This window comes from Tachypleus tridentatus, chromosome 4, assembly GCF_004210375.1.
Source record: "Tachypleus tridentatus isolate NWPU-2018 chromosome 4, ASM421037v1, whole genome shotgun sequence".
In the NCBI taxonomy this organism is placed as follows: domain Eukaryota; kingdom Metazoa; phylum Arthropoda; class Merostomata; order Xiphosura; family Limulidae; genus Tachypleus; species Tachypleus tridentatus.
The window spans coordinates 39,494,127-39,516,935 of NC_134828.1; the positions used below are offsets into that span (position 1 = coordinate 39,494,127).

At 34.2% G+C, this 22,809-nt stretch overlaps 1 long non-coding RNA gene across 1 annotated transcript; it reads left to right on the forward strand.

Moving 5' to 3' along the window:
- Nucleotides 1-6,558: 6,558 nt before the first annotated feature.
- LOC143248311 (uncharacterized) lies at nucleotides 6,559-22,791 on the forward strand. The gene is made up of 3 exons (XR_013026894.1): nucleotides 6,559-6,717; nucleotides 21,095-21,206; nucleotides 22,628-22,791. It is a non-coding gene; the product is annotated as an uncharacterized LOC143248311 (long non-coding RNA).
- The last annotated feature ends 18 nt before the right edge of the window (nucleotides 22,792-22,809 follow it).

A 22,809-nucleotide genomic window follows, 5' to 3' on the forward strand; every position in this document is an offset into this window, starting at 1 on the left:
TATTAGTGTGCTCTTGTGGTGTGCAAGTATACGTAATTGCTGTTTGCCATTGGTTGAATCATGGAAGTGTTAGGAATTGTTTTAGATTTAATGTGTTTTTTTTTAATAATTAAAACACGATTAGATTGCAGTGTTATTTAAGATATCAATAAATACCTTATCCGTTTCTCCTGAACCCATATTTTTTCACATTTCTTATTAAGCACGAAGATACAAAATAGGCTATCTGCACTATGCCCACCATCAGAACACCATCAGTTCCAAGGAAGTGAAAAGGGCGCGCCATCTCCCTTTCGTAATTTAATTTAACGACCTCACTCTCTTAAAGAGCGCCTCTTATAAAAATAAAGAATTTCAATAAAATATTTTATTTCCTGCCTCTCCTTGCCACATGCAAATAATTTATAATATTATATTTAAGTTTGATGTATCACCAGGCTGCATTGATAAAAATGATGCATATTTAAATTATATGGCGACCATCCAGCTGATCGCACCAATCTTTCCAAAATCCTAGATCCGCTACTGGTATCGAACCCTATTTCTTAGTGTTATAGGCCATTAAGCTTACTAATGATTATCAAGGGGCTGATATTAAAGGAAAATTACAGTTAGCAATGATGGTTCTTGACGCTAAATTAGTGATATCTACTCTCTGGAACTTTTACATCTGGGGTCTAGTACTTTTTATAAATCGCCCAAAGAACTTTTTTGTCTTTAATTATATGATACCAACTTTACATTTTTATTAGTTTACTTTAACTTACAAGTTCACTTTTTAGTTTCATTAATACATTTTGTTGTTCTGCAGCTTCGTTCTTCAGTAACTGTGCAAATGAAAGTATTTTAAAATGGGTTAGAAGGAGGAATTTAGTGTATTCGCTATGCATAATTCAGAAGATAAAAACAGTTGAGCCCATTAAGTAAGTACGGCAAGTGTAGCTGTATGTTTAGTGTTTTATTAATGTATATATAAGTTGATAAATTGTTTGTATTTGTTTCCATCGGTAAAAGTGTATATTTGCTCCTGAAATTAATTGTTGTATTCTAGCTTCGTTTGTTTTGTTTTCAGAGTACAGCCATATTGATCTGGAGGAGTGTATTCTAATACTTTAATATATATTATGCCCTTTGAATACCTTTGTGGAAAACTAAAGCATATAAAATTGGAAAGTATCAAATAAAGACTTTTTCACCAGTTAATAGAAAAATATTAAAGATGTGCATTCTCAATTTTGTTTTTGAGTTATTTTGAAAATTATATTTTTGAAATTATTGGCTGCTACTACTATCATAAAAATTCACTATGATAATTACGCATTTAAATTATATTGAAAAAATGTAGAAATAACAAATATAAATTTAAAAAAAAATTGTAACTCGTTAATTTCTGTAAGAATATAAAGCTTTTGATTTATGTCCTAATTATTTGCATTTTAATGTGTCCAACATGAACCTAAAATTTAGTGACAATACTATGTCGTACAGAAAAAAATTAAACAAGAAGTTCAAAATAAGGAAAGAAAATGTTATTTCTGATCAAGTATGCAACCAGATTATACTTGTACGATCACACAGTAGTATTTTCTCAAGTCTGATAAAAGCATATGTACCGATTAGGTCTACTGTATCTAAGATAAGAGCACAGAGTTAGTTAGTTAGTTTCTTAAGCAAGTTGTTACTTCCATTTACCAAAAAAAATGCTGTCAAACATTCCTTTAAATTATTAAACAAATTAAATACGATCGATCTGTATATATCATCAATTTTAAAGTTAAGTCTTTACAAATTAACTAATATTGTACTTCATGAAGTAATAAAATTAAATAGTAATTTACTGTTTACTGGTGACCTGACAGTTAATGATTTTACTAAAAATCATTTCAATCAACTATTTGAAATCATGACCAAGAAATCTCACTTTGTATCATATAATAGGTCATATGATAAAGTTGACTGTGTGACCATATGGCCCCGATTCTTGCTCTCATCTTAATTAATTCAGTTTTGTCTCGCCACAAAACTAATTGTGTGTATTTTTGTCCATCTCAATTTAGGTCTTCAGTCTACAAGAGATACGTAAATGGCGATAATTTTATTGTATTCAGAGAACAGAACAAAGTAAAAAAATTCCAAGGCTGTAACTTCTAAACACAGGAATATTAAGTGGAAGGTTTAAAAACTAAAAATTGTAATATAAATTGCCTTTTAAGATATAGAGATCTTTAACCTGAACAACAGATTGAAGACTAGATACTACGACAAATCAACATTTTCTGATCTGTACTGTCATTTCACATCATTTATACCTGTTTGTTGCAAAATGAATTTGATAAGCATTTTCAATCACATAACGTATAAACGTACTACTGGCACGTCGCATAGTTTTTGCGATGAACTAATCAATATAAAAAATATTTAATAAAATATTTTTCCTCAAATGTACATCAATAAAAGTATTTGTTGAAAAGCCTAATAAAGCTTGTACTCCCAGAATTCCAGACATTCATAAGTGTCTTTTACTGGTTCTCATGACATCAGAATAAAAGGAAATGTCGAGAACATTTTACAATAAATTGATCTTTAAGTCAGCCTAAGAGTAATTTTCAAACCGAATACATGAATGTGTAATTTATTTAAAAAAACAAACAAATACTTCCTCAAAATACCTTCTTTAGAAAGGCCATTTGCTGCGAATTAATACTCGTGTCCATATTGTAGGTATGGTTATACTGAATCAACCACACGAGCCCTAGCCACCAAAATCAAGAAGCATGCGCAAATAAGCTTTTCGACAATTCTCGAATTTAAAACCATTTTAAAATGTGTAGAAGAAAAGTCAAACATCGAACACTTTAAAATGGTAGACGCTAAATTAAAAAATAACTCTGTTAATTCAAAAAAATGAAACTAAATCGTAATAGCCACTTAACAATATTACAATAGTGTAATAAGTGTTTGTAACAATATAAACTTTGATATCTTTGTCAAACAATTAGATAACTATGTCAACTACATCTAAATATGTGATCCAGTGTCAATACCTGAAAATGATGAAAGTATAATCGAAAATTTGAAAAATAAGGACAATTATGGTGTGAGGTTTATTATTATTTTCAAATTGGCATGTGTAACTGATTTTTTTGTCACGTGAGGTAGTAGTTATTAGGCTTTTGCGCGGCACACCGACAGAGAGCGCCATAAGCGTGTTGACCTCATAAAATTGAAAAGGATGGAGACAACGACGTCATAATTCTATAAAGATTCTCTGACAGTGATATGCCACCATAGGTGCTGATGTCTTATTTCCACTAAATGTCACTAGAGGGCGAATTGGTAGGCCGCCATAACAGGCGTTCATGACAACCAAATATCAGATATTAAACATACTAAGACGTTATAGTTCCAGGAAGTATTGCTAAGTGTTTTACATAAGGAGAATTCACGACGATTAAAACAGCATTAGGGTTTGGACAATAATAGATCCATAGTTCCCATAAAATTATTTTTGTGTGCGTCAGTGCTTTGATTAGTACAAGTTGATTTTTCCGTATAATTTAAGAAAATATGTAGGATCTCCAAAATGATAAAATGGACAAAATGTTATACTTTCGTATAAAAATTTCTCGTCTTTACTCTTATTACTTTGTATAAATATTACATTTTGCGTTACTTCCTTTGTCGTGATATGCCTAATGTTAAAAATTAGCCCACCAAGAGGCTGAAAGCTTATGATACTAAAAATCGAGTTTTGTTATGACACAACACATAGTACCCGTTGTGACCAAACAACTGAGAAATTCTGTCAGTCTATTGTGTGGGATTGTTTGCCAGGTGTAAACTTATGTTTGTTTGTTAAGTACTAAACTACACAAGACAGGGTGGACCACTAAATTGCAAGTACAAGTTGTATAACAACAAAAATGATACTATAAATGACACTGAATTCTTTATCGACGATATAAGTCCACGCTGAACATATTAATTCTTAGTTGGTACTGTTGCACCTTGCATAAGCTAATGACGCATTTCTTTGCTAGCATCACACTGGTTAGAAGTTCACTAACTTACAAATTGTTTCACTTTCGATCCAAAATGGCGTCACGAAAAAGGTTACAAAATGAAGAAGCATTAGAGTTGTATTTTAAACTTGGTTCGGAGTTGCCGTAGCAGCTGAAATACTTGGCAGTCAGCAGGTTAATTCAGTGTTGTAAAAAAAGAATACTTTGAGAGAACCGAGGTTTAAAGCTCTGACTTCGTTGGTTATTAAGTTGTTATCTTTGTAATTTTAATACAAATGTTCATGATGCTTTCTTCGTGGTTTCCATTATTAGAAACGAGCACAGGAAGGAGATTAGAAGTACAATATGTTGCTGTAAGAAGGGCAGGTCAATAAAGAGAAAAAAAACTGCATGGTTAACATTGAACCAGGTTTGTTCCAACGAGGAAAATATTGCAGTATTTTACCAAAAATCACCAGAAATCTTGTATCCTTTTTCTTATAAGTATTAAATTTACAGAGTAATTGTTTAATTTAGCGGTACTGTATTTTAGATCAAGTGCATTAAAACTTTTCAAACTACATGATTTTCGGAAGCACAGTATTTGCATTCGCCATTTTTGACGTCAAATCACACATTGTTTCGTGGCAGTTGAAAGATAAAGCTGAATTAATACGATTTAATCTCGAAAACTATGCCAAAAACTTATGCAAGTAGGGTTAGATAACTTTATAAAGATGTTTCTGTTGTTTTCTATCATATGTTATTCCAAACGTGACCTAGACAACTATTTATGCTGGTGATTTACCTGATCCTGATGCGAAGTTTAAATTTGATCAGTTCCAAAATTTTAATATTGTGATAATTGTGAAATTGTACACTTCAATCCACTAGTAAGATAACCCACAAATGTATGAAATGCTAAAAATATTTGAATGGCTATAAACAGGATTGTTTTTAGAAGGATGGAAGTCAGACGTGGGCGTTAAAGTGTGTGTGTGTTTTTCTTTTAGCAAAGCCACAAAGGATATCTGCTCCGCCCACCGAGGGTAATCGAACCCCTCATTTTAGCGTTGTAAATCCGGAGACATACCGCTGTACTAGCGGGGTCGGACGTTAAAGAGATTGTTGCTTGTGTTTTTGTAACTGCTCAGTTTTAATGTGACTCCTATTTTTTATCTCCCATAATTACTTCTTGTAACACAAAGTTTGTGTTCACCAGTATCGAATATTGGTCATATTTATTGTTTGTGGCGTTGCCTATATGCCTTTCGGTCTACAACACATTTGTATATGTTTAACCCAAGCCTTATCTAACAACAATACCTTTACCATTGTATTTCTATATATTACTCGTTAATGACCCTAGAAATGATTTCAATCCCTTATCAAATCTCAACAGTTTCAATAAGTAATAGATAGTATAAAACATACACATATTTAATTACAAGGTCTGATATATTTCACAAAACATGCTCTGCAGGTACGTAAATAGTGTGAAGATTGTCATTTCTTCTCGTAACTGCAGCCACATTAATTTTCTATTGGTGCAGAGCACAATGGTAAAAAGGCATTTTCGACTTTTTTTTCAACACCTAGAGTGTACGCACTAGGAGAAAATAATGTCACGTGATGTCGCGGAACTATTCAAGAAAAAAACGTTTAATGAATTTCTTGCAGATACTAGATTGTGCTAATTTCATTGTGCTGTTAATTTGGACATATGACCATAGTTTATTGCTTGGAATCTCCTAGAAGTTAAGGCTGTTTCTGAGCGTGAATAGCAACTATGCTGTACAAGAGAAAAGAATGCTGGTTTTGATGTCATATGACTCACGTGACACATTGGAATGTTAAACAGATTTTCTTCCAAAACGTCTAATATTTGGTTTCATAGCCATTATATTGCTTATTCCTTTTTAATTAAGTTAATTAATTGCCATTAATTTAAGTCTGGCACGAATTCAAACAATTTTAAAGGGAAAATATATATGTAAAAATGGCTGGTATGGTTTGTTTGTTTTGGAATTTCGCACAAAGCAACTCGAGGGCTATCTGTGCTAGCCGTCCCTAATTTAGCAGTGTAAGACTAGAGGGAAGGTAGCTAGTCATCACCACCCACCGCCAACTCTTGGGCTACTCTTTTACCAACGAATAGTGAGATTGACCGTCACATTATAACGCCCTCACGGCTGGGAGGGCGAGCATGTTGGCGCGACTCGGGCGCGAACCCGCGACCCTCAGATTACGAAGCGCACGCCTTAACGCGCTAGGCCATGCCAGGCCCGGCTGGTATGGGTAGAGAAAACCTGGCGATGACCGAATAAGGTCAAAACGTTTTTCGCTCCTTTACATAGAGTTTTCTCTATCCATACCAGCCGTTTTTACATACATATATTTCTCTACAAGTGGGTTTTCTCGTCATCATAAATTTTAAAAGGAAGTATATTTCACCAATCCTAGTAACACGTTACATCCTCTTTCATTTGCTTACAAGATATGATTGCGTAACTAGTTGTAAGATCTTATAGTAGCACAGATAGCCCATTGTGTAGCTTTGTGCTTGATTCAAAACAACAACAACAAGATCTTATAGTACGGTGTATTACCTAACTGTGTCATAGTTCATTCTGTTAGATGAAGGCAATGTGTGTGAAATTAGTACTTGGTAAGTTAATAATAATGTGTGAACGTTGTACTTGATGACATGATAAAAGTGAGTATGTAAATGTTTTGGGTGTTATTCTATTAAAATATGTTGGCTGTAATTTGAGTCTATTTTAAAGAATTTGTAGATTTAAAATTCATTTACAAATTTTTAATTGTTTCTTGATTTTGTATAGTATATAATTATTTGTCATAATATTATTACTGGAATTTATAAATTTCATATGTATTTCTATTTTGATTCAAAAGACTTTGTTAAATATTATATATCTTTCATGTAATATTTTTAATTAGTTTCGCTGAATATTAACCAAACAGCGAAATCACTACCAAACAATTAACTAAATGCCAGACAAAATACAAACGATAACTCAACCCTGGTGATGTACAGGTGGTTAGGAGGCTCGACTCCCAATTTGTGGGTCGGGAGTTCGAGTAACCGTTCCACTGGACACGCCTGCCCTTTCAGCTGGTGGAAGAGTAGCCTGAGAGCTGGCGGTGAATTGAAATGACTAGCTATCTTTCTTCTAACCTTTCACTGCTAAATTAGGGACGGATCGTCCTGGTGTAGCTGTTCACAAAATTCAAACTAAATCAAACGGGGGGGGGGGTGTTTTGAAAATAGGAAGGTTTAAAACTTGTTAAAGAAATATCGCTAAACTATTTATGACCCCCCTCACTATGGCTTAGAGGTGAGTATGTGTGTTTTCTTATAGCGAAGTTACACTGGGCTATCTGTTGTGTCTACCGAGGGGAATCGAATCCCTGATTTTAGCTTTATAAATCCAAAGACTTATCAGGATGACCAGTGGTAAATCTGAAAGTTTATAACGCTATAAATCGGGTTTCTATACACACGCTGGATACAGAATAGACATTTCATTTAGTAGCTTTGCATTTAAAGAACAAGCCAAGCTTTCTACAGAACAACTTGCTTGTGGATCCATGATGTTGTTGGCGAAAGGTTTTCTATTCATTTAAGATCACACAACACTAGCTGAACACAATATCACCAATACTGTACGTAATATTAATAATACTACTGGGCTACTTGCGTATTTTACGTGGAAAATTAGTAATTTCATTAAACTGTTTTGATAAATTTTTGTATACCAATGTTGTAACAGGCAACAGAGAATTAGGCAATATGGTGTAACAACGAAAGTGAGTGGGATAAAACATGATTGTAATTTTAGGGTTAAGAAATATGTTAAGTGTCTTAACGGTAGTAGCCGATTATAATATTAGAGAGAACAATTTATATTTATTGAGGCTTAGCCAACTAACTGTATATCCGTGGGTATGATTTAAATCTACGTGCAGTTGTATTTGTTAACTATTCTAAAACAATACTGACTTGTCTGATCGAGACATAGAAATCGGTAAGACCGTTCGGGCCATTACCTGACCACTTTTTCATGGCATATATATAGCTACAACTTGGGTATTAAAATCTATTTTAATTGAATACATTACGTTGTTGAGTGTATGAAGTAGTTGCGGTTTAACTGATTCAATATTAAACCTCACAGCATTTATAAATTAATAAAAGTTTTCCGAAATAAGGGGGTATGTCCCCAGACCGCTCCTAAAAATGGCAAAGTGACAATGACACGACCACTCTAAAATTGTTACCTAAGGCAATATTAGAAAATTCGTTTTTGGTTTGTTTTAGAGCGAAGCCATATTGGGCTATTCGGTGTTTTCACCGAGGGGAATCGATCCGCGGGTTCTAGCGTTGTATGTCCATAAATTTACAACTGTCCTTCCCGAGGAACTATATTTTGTATAATACATTTTGATAGTGAATGTTAATCATCTTTTTTTGCTTTTTCTCTGACTGTCGGGGTTAGGTTTGACGTAATTCGCAATTTTTTTACTTGGACTGCAAGTTATTATTATATGTAATAATTAAATAGTAATGTTGTGTATTCAAGGCAAGTATATTAATACATCCACGGTTAAACTAGACAGGAAAAATTAACAAAAATTCTGTACTACGTACAATCATAGTAAACTTAAGTTTTGTGGAACGTCATGGTTCAGTGAATAAATAGAGTAAACATATTCTCCATTTTTGTTCATCGCGGTGCAATAATACGTCAAGAAGTGGTGTTTCATATAATTCGATACTTTAGGTTCTTACAGGTTTATCCACGAGATGGCGCTGCTTTCTAGACTACAACTGTTATCCAGTTACTCGTTACTTTTTTAGATAAATAGTGATTTCCGGAACACACTGAAACTCGTCCAAACACTGATACTTTAATTTCATTAAAAGCATATATTGCTACTGAAAAATGGCGAGTACAAGGGTAGAAGGTACACCCCCATTCAAATATTTTGAATAGGAATCAGTCATTTTAGTGAGTGTAATGTTCTTTATTCTACGTATATGATGTATTTGAGTGTGTTAATATAGTTATATGTATATGTATATATAACCATATATGTTTTTCTGCTAAATTCATGAATGCTTGTGAACAATAGTTTAAGTCGAGATCGTACGACAGTGTCTAAACAAACTTGCTATCTTTCCACAAGCAGGAGTCATTGAATGGAAGATCAAATAAGCCTAAAAAATCTGTAACTCGGTATTGGATAAGCTGAGACGTACAAATAAGTTTCAACCGTTTGTCACTTTTGTATATACTTTTAGTAATGTTATTTTTTTCGTTAGATTAATCTGACTCTTAGAACTCCACTTTCAAGGTTATATTTATATACCGAAGTACAACTACAATGAGTGGCCTGATTCTTTGTTCACTTATAACGCTTGTATCTGTCGTGATTGGTTTGGCAAAACCAGACAAACCTACTAGGGTAAGACCAGGTAAGTAGAATACTCATTTGCAATTGTTACAAACAAACAAACAAACAAACGATATGGTGGTAACAGTAGAAATAAACAATGATTTTGCTTTAATGTGCGATTAACTTTGTAATGAACGTGCCTTGTGTAGTGTTTGTAATACTGTTCTAGTTGATTAACTTTGTAACGAACATGCCTTGTGTAGTGTTTGTAATACTGTTCTAGTTGATTAACTTTGTAACGAATGTGCCTTGTGTAGTGTTTGTAATACTGTTCTAGTTGATTAACTTTGTAACGAACGTGCCTTGTGTAGTGTTTGTAATACTGTTCTAGTTGATTAACTTTGTAACGAACGTGCCTTGTGTAGTGTTTGTAACACTGTTCTAGTTGATTAACTTTGTAACAAACGTGCCTTGCGTAGTGTTTGTAATACTGTTCTAGTTGATTAACTTTGTAACGAACATGCCTTGTGTAGTGTTTGTAATACTGTTCTAGTTGATTAACTTTGTAACGAACATGCCTTGTGTAGTGTTTGTAATACTGTTCTAGTTGATTAACTTTGTAACGAACGTGCCTTGTGTAGTGTTTGTAATACTGTTTTAGTTGATTAACTTTGTAACGAACATGCCTTGTGTAGTGTTTGTAATACTGTTCTAGTTGATTAACTTTGTAACGAACGTGCCTTGTGTAGTGTTTGTAATACTGTTCTAGTTGATTAACTTTGTAACGAACGTGCCTTGTGTAGTGTTTGTAATACTGTTCTAGTTGATTAACTTTGTAACGAACGTGCCTTGTGTAGTGTTTGTAATACTGTTCTAGTTGATTAACTTTGTAACGAACGTGCCTTGTGTAGTGTTTGTAATACTGTTCTAGTTGATTAACTTTGTAACGAACGTGCCTTGTGTAGTGTTTGTAACACTGTTCTAGTTGATTAACTTTGTAACAAACGTGCCTTGCGTAGTGTTTGTAATGTTCTGTTCTAACGTGCCTGATTAACTTTGTAGTTGATTAACTTTGTAACGAACGTGCCTTGTGTAGTGTTTGTAATACTGTTCTAGTTGATTATCTTTGTAACGAATGTGCCTTGTGTAGTGTTTGTAATACTGTTCTAGTTGATTAACTTTGTAACGAACGTGCCTTGTGTAGTGTTTGTAACACTGTTCTAGTTGATTAACTTTGTAACAAACGTGCCTTGCGTAGTGTTTGTAATACTGTTCTAGTTGATTAACTTTGTAACGAACGTGCCTTGTGTAGTGTTTGTAATACTGTTCTAGTTGATTAACTTTGTAACGAACGTGCCTTGTGTAGTGTTTGTAATACTGTTCTAGTTGATTAACTTTGTAACGAACGTGCCTTGTGTAGTGTTTGTAATACTGTTCTAGTTGATTAACTTTGTAACGAACGTGCCTTGTGTAGTGTTTGTAATACTGTTCTAGTTGATTAACTTTGTAACGAACGTGCCTTGTGTAGTGTTTGTAATACTGTTCTAGTTGATTAACTTTGTAACGAACGTGCCTTGTGTAGTGTTTGTAATACTGTTCTAGTTGATTATCTTTGTAACGAATGTGCCTTGTGTAGTGTTTGTAATACTGTTCTAGTTGATTAACTTTGTAACGAACGTGCCTTGTGTAGTGTTTGTAACACTGTTCTAGTTGATTAACTTTGTAACAAACGTGCCTTGCGTAGTGTTTGTAATACTGTTCTAGTTGATTAACTTTGTAAGGAACGTGCCTTGTGTGGTGTTTGTAATACTGTTCTAGTTGATTAACTTTGTAACGAACGTGCCTTGTGTAGTGTTTGTAATACTGTTCTAGTTGATTAACTTTGTAACGAACGTGCCTTGTGTAGTGTTTGTAACACTGTTCTAGTTGATTAACTTTGTAACGAAAGTGCCTTGTGTGGTGTTTGTAATACTGTTCTAGTTGATTAACTTTGTAACGAACGTGCCTTGTGTAGTGTTTGTAATACTGTTCTAGTTGATTAACTTTGTAACGAACGTGCCTTGTGTAGTGTTTGTAATACTGTTCTAGTTGATTAACTTTGTAACGAACGTGCCTTGTGTAGTGTTTGTAACACTGTTCTAGTTGATTAACTTTGTAACAAACGTGCCTTGCGTAGTGTTTGTAATACTGTTCTAGTTGATTAACTTTGTAAGGAACGTGCCTTGTGTGGTGTTTGTAATACTGTTCTAGTTGATTAACTTTGTAACGAACGTGCCTTGTGTAGTGTTTGTAATACTGTTCTAGTTGATTAACTTTGTAACGAACGTGCCTTGTGTAGTGTTTATAACACTTTGAAACTAACGTGCCTTGTGTAGTGTTCAAAACAGTTCTTCAGTTTTGTTGATAATATCCATTTGTAGATTTGTTTCTTGCATAGCAAAGTCCACCGCGGGGAATCGAAACCTGGATTTTAACGTCGAAGGTCCATTGGCTTATCGCCTTCTCACCTGGTAATTTCACCAGCGGGAACAAAGATGTAACCGGGGGAGGGTGGAATCGAATGACCATTCTGATATTCTAAAGTCTATAATGTCACTAACTACTGATCAACTTAGCGTAAACTCTGCTCGTGTAAATCCTTTGGCTATTCTCCCTATATCGAATCTTTACAATTTTACTCTTTACGTGATATGAGTAGAGAATTACCTTATGTTTTAACGTAACCTTACACAAGTCGAGACACCAACTTCTAGTTGGTACTTATTAGTCCTCAATGTTCATTATGCCGCTGAGAAAGTATCATATAAAGAAGTAAACGAAATGAAAAGTTTGTAATCATACAACTCAAAATATGAAGTCAGTTTTCTTACAAAGGAAATGGTTTAAAACAATTATAGTGAACATACAGTAATAATGATTATAATTATTTATGAGCTAATTAAAGTGTTCTTTGACTACAATGGAGCTTAATAGTTTTGACCTGGTTTAAAACCTAGTATACAAGAAATTAAAGTTGAGAAGTGGAATCTTCTAATAGATATAGATTATGAATGACAAGTTATTTAAATATGGCAAAAACTGTTTGAACAGATTTTATTCCTTAAATATGTCTGAGTACATTTTACTAGTTTTAACTCGTTTTACTATTTTGTTCACACCGTGGCTAAACTATAACCAGTTCACATTCATAAACATTTAAATTGTTATTCAACACGTACTAATTAATGTCAAAGGAAACAGTACTGTCATACTGTCAACATTATAAAATGTTAAAAAATAATAAAATGTTGAAATATAAGTTCAAAGGTATGAAAGAGGCGATTTAAAAGAAAAAAATTAGTTAGATATAAGTTAAGTAATGGATTGGTTACTCAATCTTTAACGTATGAATATTTAGTATTTTCCGTTACTCTATATTGGTAATAAATTAATTACAAAGACAATAATAAAATTCCTTTAAGTCTAATAATTTTCTATATATAACGACCCATTTAATGCATTTAAGTTAAACATTTCTACCTGTTACAAACGATAAGTTAGACTCTGTGACAAGTGTTATTAACAGCTTCATATGTTTACAAATTTCTTCAACATTTTGTTTGTCACGTTGAGGTTTGGACTGAATTTTCGCATGAAATCAATTTGTTCATCTTCATAATCAGATTAAAAAGAAAAACAAATTTCTTCACACGCATGTTGGCTCGATTATGAAGCCATTGTTGTCCATTCATGTCCAGAAATATATTAAGTCTTGTGATCATGCTGCATGTAAAATCGTATGTTATCCGCCACACCTTGCACCGCAATAAACCAGCGCAAAATAGCTTACATCTATAACTTTATTTGGTATGGTTCACTTATTCAACCCTAGACACTGCACTCAAAATTAATGCGGCCAACCTCAAGCCAGTATCACCTATCTCACTACTGATATCCGTGGTGGGCAGAGCACGTATAACCCATTGTGTAACTTTGTGCTTAACTACAAACAAACAAATCGCTACGCAAAATCTGTGTCGTGCGTGTTTTTTTAACTTTGGAGCGTCCGTAGAAGAATGGACATTTAGATGTGTATTTGAAATAATCGCTCATTTTTTTCTATCCAATTCTTAAAATAAAACATCACACTTGACCCTCTTTCTTTCGTACACATATGTCGTTTTAGATACAGTTTAATCGTCATTTTATTTGAGACCGTGTTCACGCACACCTATTTACAATTTAACACCAACAAATCGATACATCTAACAATTAGCGATTTCTGAAAACGTGTTGTTAAGAACTTTAATTAATTTATTTATTAAATAAACAGATCGCACAATTTAACACCAGCAAATAAATAATCTAAAAAATTAGCGATTTTTGAAACGTATTGCTAAGAATTTTAATTTATTAAATAAACAAATCAATACATTTAAAAATTAACGATTTTCAAACGTGCTGTTAAAGATTTTAATTAATTATTTATTTATAAAATAAGCATATTGCACAATTTAACACCAACAAACCAATACATCTAAAAATTAGCAATTTTCAAAAACGTGTTGTTAAGGATTGAAATTAATTGATTGATTTATAAAACAAACAGATCACAAAAGACGATACGCAAACTAACACATACTAGAATTTTTTTATGTACATCGTCTTACCTATCAAATTACATTTTACTAATTTCTTTGAACCTCAGGAAAAGCAGCGTTGCACAATTTTAGAAGCGATATCTCTTTTCCAGAAAATGCGAGCAATTCTACTGCTGGTTGGTGCACGACATCCGCGAATGAAACAGGACACTGTAAAAAACCTTTCTGACTGCTCTAAAATATTAAGTAGCATCTCTACATATTATCCCACAATTTGCGAGTGGAATGGATTCAGTCCAGTTGTTTGTTGTCCTAGATAAATATCACCTGTAACTACTCCAGATCCTATCATATCGGAGCGTGTTCCAGACCTTTATCTTCCAGGTAAGGAATTTAATTGAAACTCAATCAAATTATGGTTTAGCCAAACAACGAATCAATATTTCGATTTATCATGAACCACGATACTGTAGACGTAATTTACTGTTCGTGGTCTGAGTAAACAATGTCTACAGTATCTCTAGTTTTGTTTACTTTATTTATTTATTTTTACAATTCACAATTTGCAGATTTTTTCAATTCCCAGTTTCTTTGTTTTTCATTGTACGAGTATAGTACTCCCGAATTTCTGAGGTTAATAAATGTGTCGGAGTAATTTTGCATCACAAAGTTAAAGGCTTTGTGGAAACATAAAAACTTAGAATTACTGTAAACTATATACACAACCAAAACGAAGAACAGTTGAATGTTTATATTTCCCTTTGCCAGATAAGGAAAGTATAACATATGCCACTGACTCTACTTTTCTCAGATAAGTAAAGTAAAATACGTTACACTATTTAGAGGAGGTATTAATTACAGGGCTACTGTGAATATACTAATTATCAACTTACAATTAGCATAAATAAACAAATTACACCAGTAATGAACTATTTTAACATTTGAATTACAGAGCGACTTTTTGGAAACTTTTCTTAAAAAACGCTTAAACACTTCAAACAAGAGGTGTACTGTGAGCCAGGCAAAGACTCAGAAATCAGCGTAATATATATATATATGTATCGAAAGAGAGAGAAAGAGATATACAGTAGCACTGGGGCAAGACATCCATACTATCACCCCACTGGTCCAGGGGAATCATAAGCCTATCGGGATTTTTCCCTATGTTCCAACGGTGCAATACGCTTTTTCTTCAAAGAACTTTTTATTAATCTTTAGCTGACAGTGTGTTACTACTCGATGAATAGAATAAGATCACTTGAAAAACTTGTGAAAACGTTGTCATGTAAGTCTATGTTATTAATGTAGTGAGCGGGGCTTCCACCTGCTATGCAGTGCAAATGTATTATCTTACAGCGAAGGCACATTGGGCCACCTGCTGTGTTCATTGAAGAGAATCCAACCTCTAATTTTTTGACGTTGTAAATCCGAAAACTTACCACTGTCCCACGGGTGGGGGGACAGGTGCTCAGTTACAATAACCAAAGTGTGTTGCATTATTTTGAAATTTCAACCAAAAACGTATGTGATCTGTATTTATAAATACTTTCACGTTATGTGTTTTCCAAAAACACTGTTATCTTGATGGCGGCCAGCTCGAAAAGCATCTATTGATTGTTTTGTCTTAACATGCTAAAATAGTTCATAAGGAATATTAACTTACTTCATGAGACATAAGCTTGTAGAAATAAAATATAAATGACACTATGTAACACAAATTTTGTTCCTGGATAGTATGTGTTATTTCTTAATTGCTTATGTTGTAAAAGTACAGAAAATGGCCATTATTCCCTTCAAACTTTGCTTTTGTGACCTGGATAATGAAATTTAGAAATTAACCTATTTTCTATGTAAAAGTGGCAAATTTACACATTTTCATTTACATAAGGTGTGAATAAAACAACATATGAATTAAGATTAACATGTATTCATACTAAAATTATACAAAACTCATGTTTTTGTTATACACTCCTTGGTAGCGGCGTTCGAAGTCCAGTATATGTTGGTGGAAGCGCTCGCCTTGCTTCTCTGAGTATGCTCCCATGTTCTCCTTGAATTTATCAAGATTAGCGTCAAGGACATGGACTTTCAGGGACATCCTGCAGGCCATTTTGCCATGGTTCTTCACCAGAGCCTCAACCAGTTTCACATAATTTCAGGCCTTACGATTGCCCAAGAAGTCCCAAACCACAACAACAAAGCTGCCCCAAGCATTTTTTTCCTTCCTACTGAACTTCTTGGAGAATTCTGTGCACTCCAGAATCTTCTTTATTTGTGGTCTAACGAAGACACCAGCTTTGACCTTTGCCTCAGAGAGCTCAGGAAGAAGTCTCGAAGGTACTTGAAGACTACAGACTTCTTATCAAGAACTGTGCCAAATTGTTTCACAATATCCAATTTTATGTGCAAAGATCGGAACAACACCTTCTGGAGGCCCAACAGTGGTTTGCACTTGACATTGTGCCTCACCACAGAGAACTCGGTCCGTTGTAGCCAGTGCTTCCTGTTGTAGTGCGCTGCAATATCCCTACTGTCCCAAAGGCAAAGATAATAGGAAACTTGGTAAAGCCTCCTTGGAGACCCATAATGAAAACCACCATTTTGAAATCTACGATAACCTCCCAGCCATACTCATCATACTTTAAGACTTCTAGCAAGATCGTGACGCTGTTGTATTCCTCTTTGAGGTGCACCGAATGAGCCAGGGAAAGAGACGGATACTTATTCCCGTTATGGAGCAGCACAGTTTTAAGGCTTCTAGATAAGTTATCAATGAAAAGTCGCCACTCGTTCGGGTTACAGGCAATTCTAGTTGCCTCACACAGACCGGATACATTGTGTCAGAAGCAGAGCCCATCTTGACAAGTGAAGATGCTTCAAAATGTCGGTAACGCTTTCTCTGACTTGTGATTTGTACACTTTTATCTAACAAATCTCACTCCTTGAGCCTAGATGTCAAAAGCTCAGCATTCGACTTTGTTAGACCAAGATCTTTGATCAAGTCATTGAAGTCTCTTTGGTTGGGGTAGTGTGGGTTTCTCTAACCAGCTGCACCTCTGAAGTTGTTATCTGGATTTTCAACTTCTACCTCCTCTTCTGATTTGCTGTTATCTTCTGAGGATGGCTGCTTTCTCTCTGGCGGAGTGGGTACAGGGAGCTCAGGGCAGTGTGGCACTGGGGCGATGGATGATGGAAGGTCCGGATACATGATAGCAAAAGCATTCTTGCCAGCCCGACGTTTAGAAGGGTTCACCATGCAGAAGTAGCAATTGCTTGAATGGTCAGTGGGTTCACGCCAAATTCTTGGACTAGCAAACTTGATGGCTCTCTTTTTCCCTCTGTACCGTCCTGCAAAAGACTACAATAAAATTGTTATTATGAAGAATAAACTTATTTCATCCACAACTAATGTGTAAGAGGTTCATGCAAAATATTTTATATATGATATTTTTCTATACTATTGTAAATTCTTAAAAAAATTAAAAGATATTAAAATTTTAAAAGGTCTAAAATTTGTATAATAAAAATCTTATTATTCAAGCAAGCAAAAATTGTCCGTCTTATCTTCTAGAGTTTGTTTGCAGTGCTTGCCCGTCTTATCTGCTAGAGTTTGTTTGTAGTGCTTGCCCGTCTTATCTTCTATAGTTTGTTTGTAGTGCTTGCCCGTCTTATCTTCTAGAGTTTGTTTGTAGTGCTTGCCCGTCTTATCTTCTAGAGTTTGTTTGTAGTGCTTGCCCGTCTTATATTCTATAGTTTGTTTGTAGTTCTTGCTCGTCTTATCTTCTATAGTTTGTTTGTAGTGCTTGCCCGTCTTATCTTCTATAGTTTGTTTGTAGTGCTTGCCCGTCTTATCTTCTAGAGTTTGTTTGTAGTGCTTGCCCGTCTTATCTTCTATAGTTTGTTTGTAGTGTTTGCCCGTCTTATCTTCTATAGTTTGTTTGTAGTGTTTGCCCGTCTTATCTTCTATAGTTTGTTTGTAGTGTTTGCCCGTCTTATCTTCTATAGTTTGTTTGCAGTGTTCGTATGTAAAATAAAGTGTCCAGAGTTTGTCTTGATCCCTGACAGGCTTCACATATTTTAACAGATGCTGTCACAGAGCACCTTTTCACTCTTGTCTTGATAAATTGGCGCCACATACATAGCAGAATGTGTCTGGAGAATGCTTGCAGCTTATTCATGCCATCTCTGATAAAATCAGATACGTCTATGTGTTCACTTAGGCAGCTAGAACTAAACTGAAGTGGTGAATGGTGATCCCCTGGATATATATTACTATGGAAAGTTTTAGAAAATTCTCGTAAGTTCTACAACATACAAGAGAGTTCTTGAACATTATTGTAAGTTCGATAAAATTCTCTATGAGCTACTCAGCACTGAAACTACCTGGAATGTTCTAGAAAATGGGTAAATTCGAAAATTTCATAATTCAGGTCACAGAAGAAAAGTTTGAACAGAAAAATACGTATTTTCCATTTACTTTAGGCTTAAACAATTGGGAAATAACACTTTTTGCCCATAAACAAGAAAAAGTTAAAATTTTGTTGCATTGTGTAATTTGTGAGGCATAAGGAAACCTATGAATAGTTAGGACCTAGTCTTTAAAGAGAACGCAGCACATAACAGGATAAGAAGTACAACTATACCATAATAGCATAATGTGTTTGATAAAGCCTAGTTTCACAGTACACAACTTATGGAAACGTAAACAAAAAGTAATTAATTAGACATGAGAAAGTGTTATAAATAGTTAAGTGAAGATAAATTTTCTACTTGTAGGAATAATGTAAAGCAATATGTGCTTTTGACAGGCTAAGACTGCTATAATGATTTTAATTCTTAAGGTGCTTCTAAAGACTTCTTTTTATTTGCCTGTTAAGGTTGTGGTATACGTTCTATACGCAGGAGAGGAGATTTTCCCCTGTTGAGACAACGTCGTCAGCTACCTAGGAGGCAATTCAATATTGTAATCCAAGTAGAGGGCGGAGTTGAAGTAGATCCTAATTCTTGGCCATGGATGGTAATTTTGTTAAGAACAAAAATTATAATTTAAAAATAGTAACTGTTTATAAACTTTAAAATGTTTTGAAATGTTGGTACTTGAATATTACGTAAAAACAGTGTTAACGGATATTCACAATACTTAGTATATAGTGTAATAGAGTGGTTTGGTTTGTTTTGAATTTTCGTGCAAAGCTACTCGAGGACTATCTGCGCTAGCTATCTTTAATTTAGCAGTGTAAGACTAGAGGGAAGGCATTTAATCATCACCACCCACCGCCAACTCTTGGGCTACTCTTTTACCAACGAATAGTGGGATTGAATCGTAACATTATACACCCCCACGGCTGGGAGGGCGAGCATGTTTAGCGCGACGCGGGCGCGAACGCGCGACCCTCGGATTACGAGTCGCACGCCTTATGCGCTAGGCCATGCCGGGCCTTGTGTGACCTCAACAGCGAACTTTGCTAACTTCTTATTTCATGCTTACTATACATAAATAAAAAATGCCGATAATTTAAGCAACTTCCGGATTTTGGCGTTTAAAAAAAATTAAATTGGCATATAAATAGTAATTTATAGAATATTTTATCTCTGATCGTCTATCCCAAGTGATAAGTCCTGGTATTGATTTGTTTGTTTGTTTGAATTTCGTGCAAAGCTACACGAAAGCTATCTGCGCTAGCCGTCCCTAATTTAACAGTATAAGTCTAGAGGGAAAACAGCTAGTCATCACCACCCATGGTAAAATCTAGGGTTACTCTTTTACCAACGAAGAGTGAAATTAACCGTAACATTATAACGCCCACACGGCTGAACGGGCGAGCATGTTTGGTAAGATGGGGATTGAAACCGCGACCCTCAGATTACGAGTTGAGCGCCTTAACCACCTGGGCATGCCGGGCCTCCTCAAAGTTCCTTTTTACAGGAACGGTTTAATTTTGTGTGTGTGTTTTATACCAAAGCCACATCCGGCTGTCTGCTAAGGAATCGAACCCCTGATTTTAGCACTGTAAATTCGTATATTTACCACTGTACCAGTGGGATACACTGGTGTTGGAAAGTGATTTGTAGGTGTCAAAAGAAGAAACTGGATTCTTATTTTTTACATAATCTGATTATGGACCACAAAGGAAAAACTATTAAAGAGTACAGTATGAAAAACACAAACATCCGTAATTAACTTGTTTTTGTAACAATTTTAGACCTACTGATTTTTTAAATTTCGAAATTTAAACTGTAAATGTCTTTCTTTGTACATTTTTTGTTCCAACAAAGAATCTGGAATGCTATTATTTTTTACACAGATCTAATTATAAGTCGCAAAGACAAAAGTAAGAGTATTGTAGAAAAACAAACACATTTGCAGTAAAATTGCTGTTATAAAGATCGTAGGCCTAATGGTTTTTCAGTTTTGTTTGTTTGTTTGTTTTTTATTTCAAGCAAAGCTACTCGAGGGCTATCTGCACTAGCCGTTCCTAATTTAACAGTGTAAGACTAGAGAGAAGGCAGCTAGTCATCATCACCCGCCGCCTACTCTTGGGCTACTCTTTTACCAACGATTAGTGAGATTGATCGTCACATTATTACACCTTGACGGCTGAAAGGGCGAGCATGTTTGGTGCGACCGGGATTCTAACTCGCGACCCTCAGATTACGAGTCGAACGCCTTAACCCACCTAGCCATGCCGGGCCCTTTCCAGTTTTACGGCATTTAAACTGAAAGTTTCATGTGGTATATGGTACTACTGACAATGTACGGAAAAAGAGTTTGCATTTTACCAACATTACCATTTTATATCATACGTTTTCTATCCCTTATTAATATGTTCTAATATTCTCATATTCATAGCTGTCTTTATACATTGCAGGATTCTTGCAGAAATATTAGCTTCGATATTAAAAAGATTTTTCACGAAATTTTTTTTTCATTGTCATTCAAGTAATCATTCTGGGACCTCTTTAATGACTATAAAAATGACATTTGTTTAGTATTAGAAGAATGTGACAGGTTTTTAAATTATACTCTTCTAACTAAGAAAACGAAAAAAAAACATTTTTGTAAATTGGATTCCCTATTCAATTTCATTATAGGTTGGAATCTCTCAAAAGTATGGATTATCTGAACGATTTCTGTGTGGTGGCGCTCTCATATCATCAAGTTACATCATCAGTGCTGCTCACTCAAGTTGTCATATATTCCTGAGTAAGTGATTGCATAAGACTGTAGGTTAGAGATAGTAAGTAAATCAGAAGCACATACGCTAACATATATATATGCATGTATTATCTCATTAGCATAGATATGTAGAAAAATGGAACAAACATGAAAACTTTGAATTATTCATATACTATCTACTATTTCAAAAGTGTAGACCAAGAAAATACCCGTCACGTGACCAAGTACATAACCTAGTAGATTCATGCAGAAAAATAGTACAAAAATACAATTATCCATTTTATATATGTTTAGTGAGTGGGGTTCAACAACTCGCAAAAGTTTAATTTTTGTATTAAATTCCAAATTATTACTTTTTACATTCAGTCAGAAAGTGAAAAGAAAAAAACATTAAATCAATATTTTTGCAGTTATGTTTGTACTTTAATACATTCGAGGTTACCAATTTTGCTGAGACAGTGAGCAATGTTTCACACAAATACAACAGAAAAAAAGAATTAATAATAATTGTATCATAACGATGTCCAAGATCTTTTACGACTTTCTTGTAAGTATTATTTCATCCCAGAAGAGCTTAATACAGACAAATAAGAAGGAAAAAGCAGAATAAGTTCTGTTGACCAATCGCTGTGAAATCTTAATGTATGATTATTACAAGTTTACGACTTTTAATCAGTCATTTTTCAAGATGTTGCTAATTTCATAAATGAAAGTTAAGAAACATTACCAGAATGAATTAAACTATAGGTATATTCTTTGCAAGATGTTTTTCAATCATCTCATATATTTAGAAAAATCAGGCTTAAGAAATCACATATACGCAAAAGTGTGTATGTGTTTTCTTATAGCAAAGTCACATCGGGCTATCTACTGAGCCCACCGACGGGAATCGAACCCCTAAATCCGTAGACATACCGCTGTACTAACGGGGAGCATAGGTAAAACTATGGAGCATAATACATCTTTTTCTTTCTCAATACAATTTTGACAGTCTAAAATTTTGATGAAGCAAACAAGAAACAATAATAAGCCCTAGATGTATGAAATGAAAAAGATGAAGAAATTAACGTGTGTTTTGTCAAAATGTTTTAAATTTATTTTGTAGCTTAATACAAAACAGTGCTAAGTGCCAGCCTATTAGGAGTAAGACTTCTATAATGTGACAAAAATTGGTAAAGTTTAAAACTGAATATTTGAACATGTGTAAATATTAGGCTAATGATCTTAAAATTTAAAGTTGTTTTATATTTTAAACAAAACAAAATCGGATAACTACAAATAACCCTTATAGAAAAGCAGTTTTATGCCAAACAAATTATATGTTTGGCGATGTTGAAGAATCCTGCATGGCTGTATACCTAAAAAGTTCAAAGTATGCTGTTTTTGTTGGTTTTTTTGCCGTCCAATAAAATTATTTAATTTCATTGAACGCATTTATTTATCTCTAGATCTCCACCTGTGTACACATTTCGTGTCGAAACTCATTTTCTATATGATGGAACAAAATACGATGTGGAAACATAAAAGTCCATGAACGATATTGCTGTTCTGAAGGTTAAAGGATCAGTCACCTTCAACTATAAAGTCAAACCAATCTGTTTATCTAAGCCTAGTCTTATTGATGAAGAAT